Source organism: Oncorhynchus kisutch, unplaced genomic scaffold (assembly GCF_002021735.2).
Source record: "Oncorhynchus kisutch isolate 150728-3 unplaced genomic scaffold, Okis_V2 scaffold1501, whole genome shotgun sequence".
NCBI lineage: Eukaryota > Metazoa > Chordata > Actinopteri > Salmoniformes > Salmonidae > Oncorhynchus > Oncorhynchus kisutch.
In genome coordinates this window covers 1-11,639 of record NW_022263446.1, presented here as the reverse complement: position 1 = coordinate 11,639, position 11,639 = coordinate 1, and positions in this window count along the sequence as shown.

The window sequence follows — 11,639 nt, the reverse complement described above, 5'->3', positions numbered from 1 at the left end:
GCAGTTTGGTCCGACTCTCCTTCATCACAACTAGAAAGCCGTAGGAGTAAGGTTGAAGGGGATTGGGGAAGGGTTAGCTAACATGCTAAGCAGCTAGGTGGCTAACGTTAGCTAGGCTAGGTGTTAAGGTTAAATTTAGGAGTCAAGTTAAAGGGGATAAGGGAAGGGTTAGCTAACATACTAAGCAGTTAGTTGGCTAACGTTAGCTAGGCTAGGTGTTAAAGGTGAAATGTAGGAGTTAGACTAAAGGGGATTGGGGAAGGGTTTTGCTAACATGCTAAGCAGTTGTAAAGTAGCAACAAAAAAATGTAAGTAGTTGAAAAGTTGACTGTGATTCGAACTCACAACCTTTGGGTTGCTAGGCGTTTGTGTTTACATCAATAAATGATCCCTTCTCTAGCCTTTCTTTTTTTGTTTTGAGAGAGTAGAGGTTCCATCCTCCCTGGAGTAGGATCCTTTAGGGTTAAAGTAGTGGGATGGTGTAGGATCCTTTAGGGTTAAAGTAGTGGGATGGTGTAGGATCCTTTAGGGTTAAAGTAGTGGGATGGTGTAGGATCCTTTAGGGTTAAAGTAGTGGGATGGTGTAGGATCCTTTAGGGTTAAAGTAGTGGGATGGTGTAGGATCCTTTAGGGTTAAAGTAGTGGGATGGTGTTGGATCCTTTAGGGTAAAAGTAGTGGGATGGTGTAGGATCCTTTAGGGTTAAAGTAGTGGGATGGTGTAGGATCCTTTAGGGTTAAAGTAGTGGGATGTGTAGGATCCTTTAGGGTTAAAGTAGTGGGATGGTGTAGGATCCTTTAGGGTTAAAGTAGTGGGATGTGTAGGATCCTTTAGGGTTAAAGTAGTGGGATGTGTAGGATCCTTTAGGGTTAAAGTAGTGGGATGGTGTAGGATCCTTTAGGGTTAAAGTAGTGGGATGGGATGGTGTAGGATCCTATAGGGTTAAAGTAGTGGGATGGTGTAGGATCCTTTAGGGTTAAAGTAGTGGGATGGTGTAGGATCCTTTAGGGTTAAAGTAGTGGGATGGTGTAGGATCCTTTAGGGTTAAAGTAGTGGGATGGTGTAGGATCCTTTAGGGTTAAAGTAGTGGGATGGTGTAGGATCCTTTAGGGTTAAAGTAGTGGGATGTGTAGGATCCTTTAGGGTTAAAGTAGTGGGATGGTGTAGGATCCTTTAGGGTTAAAGTAGTGGGATGGTGTAGGATCCTATAGGGTTAAAGTAGTGGGATGGTGTAGGATCCTTTAGGGTTAAAGTAGTGGGCTGGGATGGTGTAGGATCCTTTAGGGTTAAAGTAGTGGGCTGGGATGGTGTAGGATCCTTTAGGGTTAAAGTAGTGGGATGGTGTAGGATCCTTTAGGGTTAAAGTAGTGGGATGGTGTAGGATCCTTTAGGGTTAAAGTAGTGGGATGGTGTAGGATCCTTTAGGGTTAAAGTAGTGGGATGGTGTAGGATCCTTTAGGGTTAAAGTAGTGGGATGGTGTAGGATCCTTTAGGGTTAAAGTAGTGGGATGGTGTAGGATCCTTTAGGGTTAAAGTAGTGGGATGGTGTAGGATCCTTTAGGGTTAAAGTAGTGGGATGGTGTAGGATCCTTTAGGGTTAAAGTAGTGGGATGGTGTAGGATCCTTTAGGGTTAAAGTAGTGGGATGGTGTAGGATCCTTTAGGGTTAAAGTAGTGGGCTGGGATGGTGTAGGATCCTTTAGGGTTAAAGTAGTGGGATGGTGTAGGATCCTTTAGGGTTAAAGTAGTGGGATGTGTAGGATCCTTTAGGGTTAAAGTAGTGGGATGGAGTAGGATCCTTTAGGGTTAAAGTAGTGGGATGGTGTAGGATCCTTTAGGGTTAAAGTAGTGGGCTGGGATGGTGTAGGATCCTTTAGGGTTAAAGTAGTGGGATGGTGTAGGATCCTTTAGGGTTAAAGTAGTGGGCTGGGATGGTGTAGGATCCTTTAGGGTTAAAGTAGTGGGATGTGTAGGATCCTTTAGGGTTAAAGTAGTGGGATGTGTAGGATCCTTTAGGGTTAAAGTAGTGGGATGGTGTAGGATCCTTTAGGGTTAAAGTAGTGGGATGGTGTAGGATCCTTTAGGGTTAAAGTAGTGGGATGGTGTAGGATCCTTTAGGGTTAAAGTAGTGGGATGGTGTAGGATCCTTTAGGGTTAAAGTAGTGGGATGGTGTAGGATCCTTTAGGGTTAAAGTAGTGGGATGGTGTAGGATCCTTTAGGGTTAAAGTAGTGGGATGGTGTAGGATCCTTTAGGGTTAAAGTAGTGGGATGGGATGGTGTAGGGTCCTTTAGGGTTAAAGTAGTGGGATGGGATGGTGTAGGATCCTTTAGGGTTAAAGTAGTGGGATGGTGTAGGATCCTTTAGGGTTAAAGTAGTGGGATGGTGTAGGATCCTTTAGGGTTAAAGTAGTGGGATGGTGTAGGATCCTTTAGGGTTAAAGTAGTGGGATGGTGTAGGATCCTTTAGGGTTAAAGTAGTGGGATGGTGTAGGATCCTTTAGGGTTAAAGTAGTGGGATGGTGTAGGATCCTTTAGGGTTAAAGTAGTGGGATGGGATGGTGTAGGATCCTTTAGGGTTAAAGTAGTGGGATGGGATGGTGTAGGATCCTTTAGGGTTAAAGTAGTGGGATGGGATGGTGTAGGATCCTTTAGGGTTAAAGTAGTGGGATGGTGTAGGATCCTTTAGGGTTAAAGTAGTGGGATGGTGTTGGATCCTTTAGGGTTAAAGTAGTGGGATGGTGTAGGATCCTTTAGGGTTAAAGTAGTGGGATGGGATGGTGTAGGATCCTTTAGGGTTAAAGTAGTGGGATGGTGTTGGATCCTTTAGGGTTAAAGTAGTGGGATGGTGTAGGATCCTTTAGGGTTAAAGTAGTGGGATGGGATGGTGTAGGATCCTTTAGGGTTAAAGTAGTGGGATGGGATGGTGTAGGATCCTTTAGGGTTAAAGTAGTGGGATGGTGTAGGATCCTTTAGGGTTAAAGTAGTGGGATGGTGTTGGATCCTTTAGGGTTAAAGTAGTGGGATGGTGTAGGATCCTTTAGGGTTAAAGTAGTGGGATGGTGTAGGATCCTTTAGGGTTAAAGTAGTGGGATGGTGTAGGATCATTTAGGGCCAAAGTAGTGGGCTGGGATGGTGTAGGATCCTTTAGGGCCAAAGTAGTGGGATGGGATGGTGTAGGATCTTTTAGGGTTAAAGTTGTGGGATGGGCTGGTGTAGGATCCTATAGGGTTAAAGTAGTGGGATGGGATGGTGTTTGATCCTTTAGGGTTAAAGTTGTGGGATGGGCTGGTGTAGGATCCTATAGGGTTAAAGTAGTGGGATGGGCTGGTGTAGGATCCCTTAGGGTTAAAGTAGTGGGATGGTGTTGGATCCTTTAGGGCCAAAGTAGTGGGATGGGATGGTGTAGGATCCTTTAGGGTTAAAGTAGTGGGATCGTGTAGGATCCTTTAGGGTTAAAGTAGTGGGATGGTGTAGGATCCTATAGGGTTAAAGTAGTGGGATGGTGTAGGATCCTTTAGGGTTAAAGTAGTGGGATGTGGTGGGTTTGAGGGGATAGTGTATAGCTGCAGGGTTAGATGGTGGTGCAGTTGACATTTTTCCTCATTCCCGTTTTTTGGGGGAGACCAAAATATGCCAAAACTGCGCTCTGACCTGGGAAAGGCAGCAATATGCAATACAGCGTCTAGTCTGATGAAAAGTCACACGAAGAAGAACAAGGGTTCAGAGAGCAAGACCTGGACCTGTTTGTAACAGTAACAACAACAACAACAACATATACGACCGTTTTGATAGTGGGAGTGTGACTCTGTTAGCTTGCCCTTTAATTCAACAACAGTTTATGTTTTTAAGACCGTACTTACTGGTGTTGATCCGATCTCCTGTCTCTTCCTCTTCCAATGTGACAGTTATCTCTCCCTTCTCCTTCACTCCCAACACAGTAACCTCCTCTTCCTCTTTCACTGTAACAACCTGCTCATCCTCTACTTTTGTTACTGTGATATCCTCCTCTTCATTCTCCTCTTTCACGACAACGTTCAGCCACAGACCCTCTTTCTCCGTCCAGCAGACCCCCTCCTCTTCATCAGGAGGCGAGCAGCTTGGTGAACTCATGGTCGGGGATGATAGCTAACAGTTAGCTAACAAGGCTAATGCTAACTTAACCAGCCAGCTACCGTTAGCTAACTAATAACAATAACAACGTAAATATGCAATGAACTTATATAATTAGCTAGATTGACAGAAGTGTGTTCAAAACACAGTGGCTAACATACATTAAAGCGGGTTAATATTTCGGCTAGCAAGCTACCATGGTGGCTGACCAATTTCCAATGAACTATAAAATAACGTGGCTGGGTTGTCCCTAGTTACCACAGCCACAAAGTCAGCATTGGCTTCGGTAAAAATAATACAAATAGTAATTTTTATTTTGGGGTCTTAATTTAAAAGTTAGAGTTGGACATAAGGTTATTAATGTGGTTAAGATTAGGTTGAAATTATAATTTTTTTAATCTGATAAGAAGAGAGGTTGTAGAAACGGGCGTGGTTTATTTCTTTGTGACTGTGGTAACTAGTGTCGACCGAATAGCTTATTTTTGAAGAAGCGTCCGGTGTTGCGCCTGACTCCCGGGGAAGACATGCCTGAAACACACACATCGCCGTCTGCTGACCGGAGTGTGTAACGCAGTTTGAGGGAAAGTTTTTTTTTGGGGGGGCGACTGAGCGCATCACAGGGAATCCTGCCGATGAGTGCTTCGTCCTGACCCGCAGCTGAGCCTGTTCAGGGATGTGACACCTTAAAGTTGGTTAGAGTTCCGATATTCGCTAGACAGTCAGACCTTTAAACTTCGCAAACGATGTGACCGTCATACCTCAGGTTAGCCTCTGTCAGGAAAGACATTCCACATGTATTTTCCCGATTCCTCCCCGAGTTTCATACTCACGCCGCAACAGCTCAAGCATTCTGGTGCACCGTCAAAAGCAACTAGTTAGGGACCGTCAACAAAGTGCATGATCACAATATTCAAATGTCAATAGCTCCTCGACCACTTGACTTAGCAACCTAATTTCAATTGTCCATTATTCCTTACTTAGAGAGGCATGTTGCATACTCTTGGGATTTCTCATACAATTATTCAAATTTGTAGATATATACACTACCAGCCAAATGTTTGGACACACCTACTCGTTCAAGGGTTTTTCATTATTTGTACTATTTTCTACAATGTAGAATAATTGTGAAGACATCAGAACTATGAGAACACATATGGAATAATGTAGTAACCAAAACAAGTGTTAAACTAATCGAAATATATTTTAGATTTTTCAAAGTAGCCACCCTTTGCCCTTGATAACAGAGTTGCACACTCTTGAGATTCTCTCAACCAGCTTCACCAGGAATTATTTGCCAACAGTCTGGGAAGGAATTCCCACATATGCTGAGTACTTGTTGGCTGCTTTTACTTCAGTCTGCGGTCTAACTCATCCCAAGCCATCTCAATTGGGTTGAGGTCGGGGGATTGTGATGCAGCACTCCCTCACTCTCCTTCTTGGTCAAATAGTCCTTACACAGCCTGGAGGTGTGTTGGGTCATTGTCCATTTGAAAAACAAATGATAGTCCCACTAAGCCCAAACCAGATGGAATGGCATATAGCTGCAAAATACTGTGGTATCCATGCTGGTTAAGTGTGCCTTGAAATCTAAATAAGTCACTGATAGTGTCAACAGCAAAGCACCCCACACCATCACACTGCCTCCTCCATGCTTCACAGTGGGAAATAGACATGCAGATATCATCCGTTCACCTCTGCATCTCACGAAGACACTACGGTTGGAAAGGACAGATTTCCACCGGTCTAATGTTCATTGCTCGTGTTTCTTGGCCCAAGCAAGTCTCCTCTTCTTATTGGTGTCCTTTAGTTGTGGTTTCTTTGCAGCAATTTGAACATGAAGGCCTGATTCACACCGTCTCTCTCTGAACAGTTGATGTTGAGATTTGTCTGTTACTTGAACTATGTGAAGTATTTATTTGGGCTGCAATTTCCGAGGCTGGTAACTCTAATGAACTTATCCTCTGCAGTAGAGGTAACACTGGGTCTTCCTTTCCTGTGGCGGTCCTCATGAGAGACAGGTAACTCTAACCCTCTGGGTCTTCCTTTCCTGTGGCGGTCCTCATGAGAGCCAGGTAACTCTAACCCTCTGGGTCTTCCTTTCCTGTGGCGGTCCTCATGAGAGCCAGGTAACTCTAACCCTCTGGATCTTCCTTTCCTGTGGCGGTCCTCATGAGAGCCAGGTAACTCTAACCCTCTGGGTCTTCCTTTCCTGTGGCTGTCCTCATGAGAGCCATTTTCATCATAGTGCTTGATTGTTTTTGCTACTGCACTTGAAGAAACTTTGAAAGTTCTATAAATATTTCAGAATTGACTGAACTTCATGTGATGATGGCCTGTTGTTTGGTCTTTCACCAAATCACCCCTACCTTGTCACAACACAATGGATTGGCTCGAACGCATTAAGAAGGAAAGAAATTCCACAAATTAACTTTTAACAAGGCACACTTGTTAATTGAAATGCATTCCAGGTGACTACCCCATGAAGCTGGTTGAGAGAATGCCAGGATTGTGCAAAGCTGTCATCAAGGCCAAGGGTGGCTACTTTGAAGAATTAAAAATATAACATATTTTTCAGTTCTATTTTTTGTTTCATCAGACCAGAGGGTATTTCTCCAAGAAGTACAATCTATGTCTCCATGTTACAGTTGCAAACCGCAGTCTGCCTTTTTTTATGGCTGTTCTGGAGCAGTGGCTTCTTCCTTGCTGTTTCGCCTGGCAGGTTATGTCGATATAGGACTTGTTTTACTGTGGATATAGATACTTCTGTACCTGTTTCCTCCTGCATCTTCACAAGGTCCTTTGCTGTTGTTCTGGGATTGATTTAGCACTTTTCACACCAAAGTACGTTAATCTCTAGGAGACAGAACGGGTCTCCTTTCTGAGCGGTATGATGGTTGCGTGGTCCCATGGTGTTTATACTTGCGAACTATTGTTTGTACAGATGAATGTGGTACCCTCAGGCATTTGGATATTGCTCCCTGTCACGCCCTGGTCTTAGTATTTTGTGTTTTCTATAATTATTTGGTCAGGCCAGGGTGTGACATGGGTTTATTTTGTGTTGTGTTTATGTATTGGGGTTTTTCGTAGCTTTTGGGATTGTGGCTTAGTGGGGTGTTCTAGCAAAGTCTATGGTTGCCTGAGGCGGTTCTCAATCAGAGGCAGGTGATTCTCGTTGTCTCTGATTGGGAACCATATTTAGGCAGCCATATTCTTTGAGTGTTTCGTGGGTGATTGTTCCTGTCTCTGTGTAGTTTCACCAGATAGGCTCAGTCACTTTGGATTTTCTTTTTTCATTGTTTTGGAAGAGAAGAGAACGAGCGCCATTCTCCTTGCGGAGATGGTGCTAAATACATCAACACGGTTGGTCCCTGGGATTGGGCTGGCCAACACGATTCGTTTTGCTTGGAAGGAAAAGGAGTTGGAGCCTTTAGGACGGGAAACTTTTGGAAGGATAATATTGATGGGGATTCTAAAGCTGACGGTGAAGGACGTGTTTTGTTTCCAAGGCAACTCGTTGGAGGGAGCATACGATGTGGCACTATATACAGAGGAGAAACACGATGATATCCTGAGAAGGGCAAGAGCAGTGGGAGGCGAGAGGCCGATGAGCCACTATGAAATAACAAGCCTGGCGAAGAATAACTTTAGGGTTGTAACTGTCAACATTTACAACCCATACGTTAAGGATGAAGAGGTGAGGGCCTTTCTGGGGAGATACATGGATAACGTCTCCTCAGCAAGGCACCTCAAAGACTCCCTTGGGTTTTGGAATGGGAGGAGAGGCTTCCAGGCCCTCCTCAGAGAGGACCCAAAGGGACATGGTGGCTACCTCCATCCTCCTGCTATGTTCTCCCTAGGGGCTGACAGGGGGACGTTGTTTTATGCACGTCAGCCCCCATTTTGCAGGCGCTGTATGGCCTACGGCCACATATTCGCCTCGTGCAGCACAAGAAAATGCAGATTTTGTGGATCTGAGGAACACGAGGCGAAGGATTGTGACAAGCCTAAGGCGTGCCACGGGTGTGGCTCGTCAGCACACCTGTGGCGGGGGTGCCCGGCTCGTCAGAGGTCATATGCGTCTGCGGCTGGGGGGGGGAGCAGGAGCGGGGGATGGGGGAAGAAGAGGGGGGGAAGGAAGCAAGCCTCATGACCAGAGTACAGGTCCAGAGGGGAAGGCCGCAAGGAAGGAGGAGGAGCAAGAAGCGGCGGATGGAAGAGAGAAGGAAACGGAAGGCACGGGAGTAGGAGAACCAGGAAAAAGCGGCGGAAGAAGGCAACCGAGTGGAGGAGCATGAGAGAGAAGAAAGCGAGGGAGGAGTGTTGGAGAAGGAGACGGTGGAAGAGCAAGTGGACTGGGGGGAAAGTGCCCTGGTGGAAGAGATGAGGGGTATGGTGGAGGAGCTGGTGGGGGGGGAGGGTGGTATCTCTCCACTACCGCCATCACCAAAGAAGAGAATGAAGAGGAGGGTGCGATTGGCCGACAGTGAGAGGGAGGGGATGGCCAAGAGAGTGATGGGGGTGGGAGAAACCTCTGGGTTGCTGCTGGTTTCCCCAGGCCCTCAACTTCTGTTGGGTGGGGACACACCTAACAAGACTCAGGACTGGGTACAGGAGGAGGTGGGGAGTTTTTTGTTTGGGGACTCAGCCTCCCCGATTTTTTTCCAATCCAGCTGCAGCACTGGGGAGGGGGAGGATTGTGGGGGTAGACCCAGGGTGCAGGGCACCCCGGAGCCAAACACTATTCCTGCATCCTGGGTTGGTGAGATGGAGGAAGAGGGGGGGGATGTCGGGAGTACGGATGGTGTTCTCACCGGTAGATATGGAGCAGGGGAGCATCGGGTGAGTCTCCTGTTTTAGTTTTTTTCTGTCTGGGTTTAGAATTTGAGTGTATTACATGTTTTTATTTGATTATTTCATGGGGTCTAATTTTACTTTTGTTACTTTAAATGTAAGGGGTTTAAGGGATTTTGTTAAGAGGAGGGCGGTTTTTAGTTATTTTTAGTTATTTGGAGGGTGGGGGGTTTGATTTTTGTTTTTTACAGGAGGTTCACCTGAGGGATGGAGGGGATGTTAGTAGGTTTAAGAGGGAGTGGGACAAGGGGGAGTCGGTTTGGGGTATTGGGGGGTGCACTCATCGGGGGTAGGGATTTTGTGTGGGCACAGGGAGGTAAAAGTGGAGGATTCTTTTGTGGTAATGCAGGGGAGGGTTATAGGGGTGGATGTCACGATAAGGGATTGTAAATTTAGATTAGTGGTGGTGTATGGGCCACAGGTGGTGGCAGACAGGAGGGAGATGGTGGACTGTCTGACGCCCCTGTGTGTCACAAATAGGAAATTAGTGATAGGGGGGGATTTTAATACAGATTTAGGAATAGGGGGGGATAGCAGTGCAGGCGCCATTACCAGGCTAATGGCTTGCCATGGTCTGGTTGATGGTGGTCTGCACACTACTCCGAAAATGGCCGGTCCTACATGGCGCAACTCCAGGGGGGTTGAGCGGAGGCTCGACTATATTTTTGTACCCAGGTCTTTGGGTAAGTTGTCTGGGCGGCTGTTGGATAATGGATCATGTGTTAGTTTGCACCAGTTTCGGTTTTCACGTACGTTTATTGTTTTTGTATTGATCGTGTTTATTCGTCTATTAAACATGTATCGTATTAACCACGCTGCATTTTGGTCCGACTCTCCTTCGACGGAAGAAAACGGTAACACTCCCAAGGATGAATCAGACTTGTGGAGGTCTACAATAATTTTTTTTAGGTTTTGGCTTATTTCTTTTGATTTTCCCACGATGTCAAGCAGAGAGGCACCGAGTTTGATGGTAGGCCTTGAAATATATCCACAGATACACCTCCAATTGACTCACATGTTGTCAATTAGCCTATCAGAAGCTTCTAAAGCTATGACATCATTTTCTGGAATGTTCAAAGCTGTTTAAAGGCACAGTCAACTTAGTGAATGTAAACTTCTGACCCACGGGAATAGTGATACAGTGAATTATAAGTGAAATAATCTGTCTGTAAACAATTGTTGGAAAATGTATGTCATGCACAAAGAAAATGTCCTAACTGACTTGCCAAAACTATAGTTTAACAAGAAATTTGGTGGAGTGGTTGAAAAACGTGTTTTAATGACTCCAACCTAAGTGTATGTAAACTTCCGACTTCAACTGTATGTGTACACACAAATATATACAGTATGCACATTTGCAAAAATATGTTGAATCTTTACTAGGGGCCACCTCTCTCAGCTTCATGACCACAGACAGATGTTGAGTCTTTACTAGGGGCCACCTCTCTCAGCTTCATGGACCACAGACAGATGTTGAGTCTTTACTAGGGGCCACCTCTCTCAGCTTCATGACCACAGACAGATGTTGAGTCTTTACTAGGGGCCACCTCTCTCAGCTTCATGACCACAGACAGATGTTGAGTCTTTACTAGGGGCCACCTCTCTCAGCTTCATGACCACAGACAGATGTTGAGTCTTTACTAGGGGCCACCTCTCTCAGCTTCATGACCACAGACAGATGTTGAGTCTTTACTAGGGGCCACCTCTCTCAGCTTCATGACCACAGACAGATGTTGAGTCTTTACTAGGGGCCACCTCTCTCAGCTTCATGACCACAGACAGATGTTGAGTCTTTACTAGGGGCCATCTCTCTCAGCGGTCTAGCTTCGTGACTACAGAGAGAGGGGAAATGGCAATCATTTCAAGCCTAGTTGAATACTCATGGACACGACTGACAACAATAACAAAACAGAATAAATGGTATTTTTTCTCTCTCTCTCTCTCTCTCTCTCTCTCTCTCTCTCTCACACACCTTTCCTCTGTATAATCATGGGAAGGGCTACAGAATCAGTGTTAAATTCAAGACAGCCAAAAAGAGTGAGTCATGATTCAGTGATACCATTGACTCAGTAAATCAGGGATACAGTTTATTCAGTGATTCAGTTATCCCGTTGACTCAGTATACAGTTTTATTCACCGTCCAGCGATTCAGTGAATCAGTTTACTCAGTGATTCAGTTGTTCACCTTTCCTCTACGACTGACTCCACTAAACGGTTCAGTGGTTGCTAGGCCGTCCAGCTCTTCTCCAGTTCCACCAGCTCCATACCTTCACAGTAGGACCGAGGACGCAGCGCCTCACCTGGACAAACAAACAAACAACAGCTTACCATCTCTCTAACTCTTCCTCTGTCTCTTCTGTCTCTTTCTCCTCTCTATCTCTACCTCTGTCGCTCTTCTCCTCTCTCTCTCTCTCTCTCTCTCTCTCTATCTGTCCCTCTTTCTACTCTCACTCTCCCCTCCGCCTAATAGGTGGTCATCTGTGGTACCTCCCTCCTAATAGGTGGTAATCTCTAGGTACCTCCCTCCTAATAGGTGGTAATCTGTAGGTACCTCCCTCCTAATAGGTACCGGGGTGGTTCTGTGTGTAGAGGATAGTTGCTGTAGCAGGGGGAAGGGTGTCCACTGGATGGGTTCTATGGGCAGCTGCACACTGACAGGTCACTGGCTTTCCCAGAATC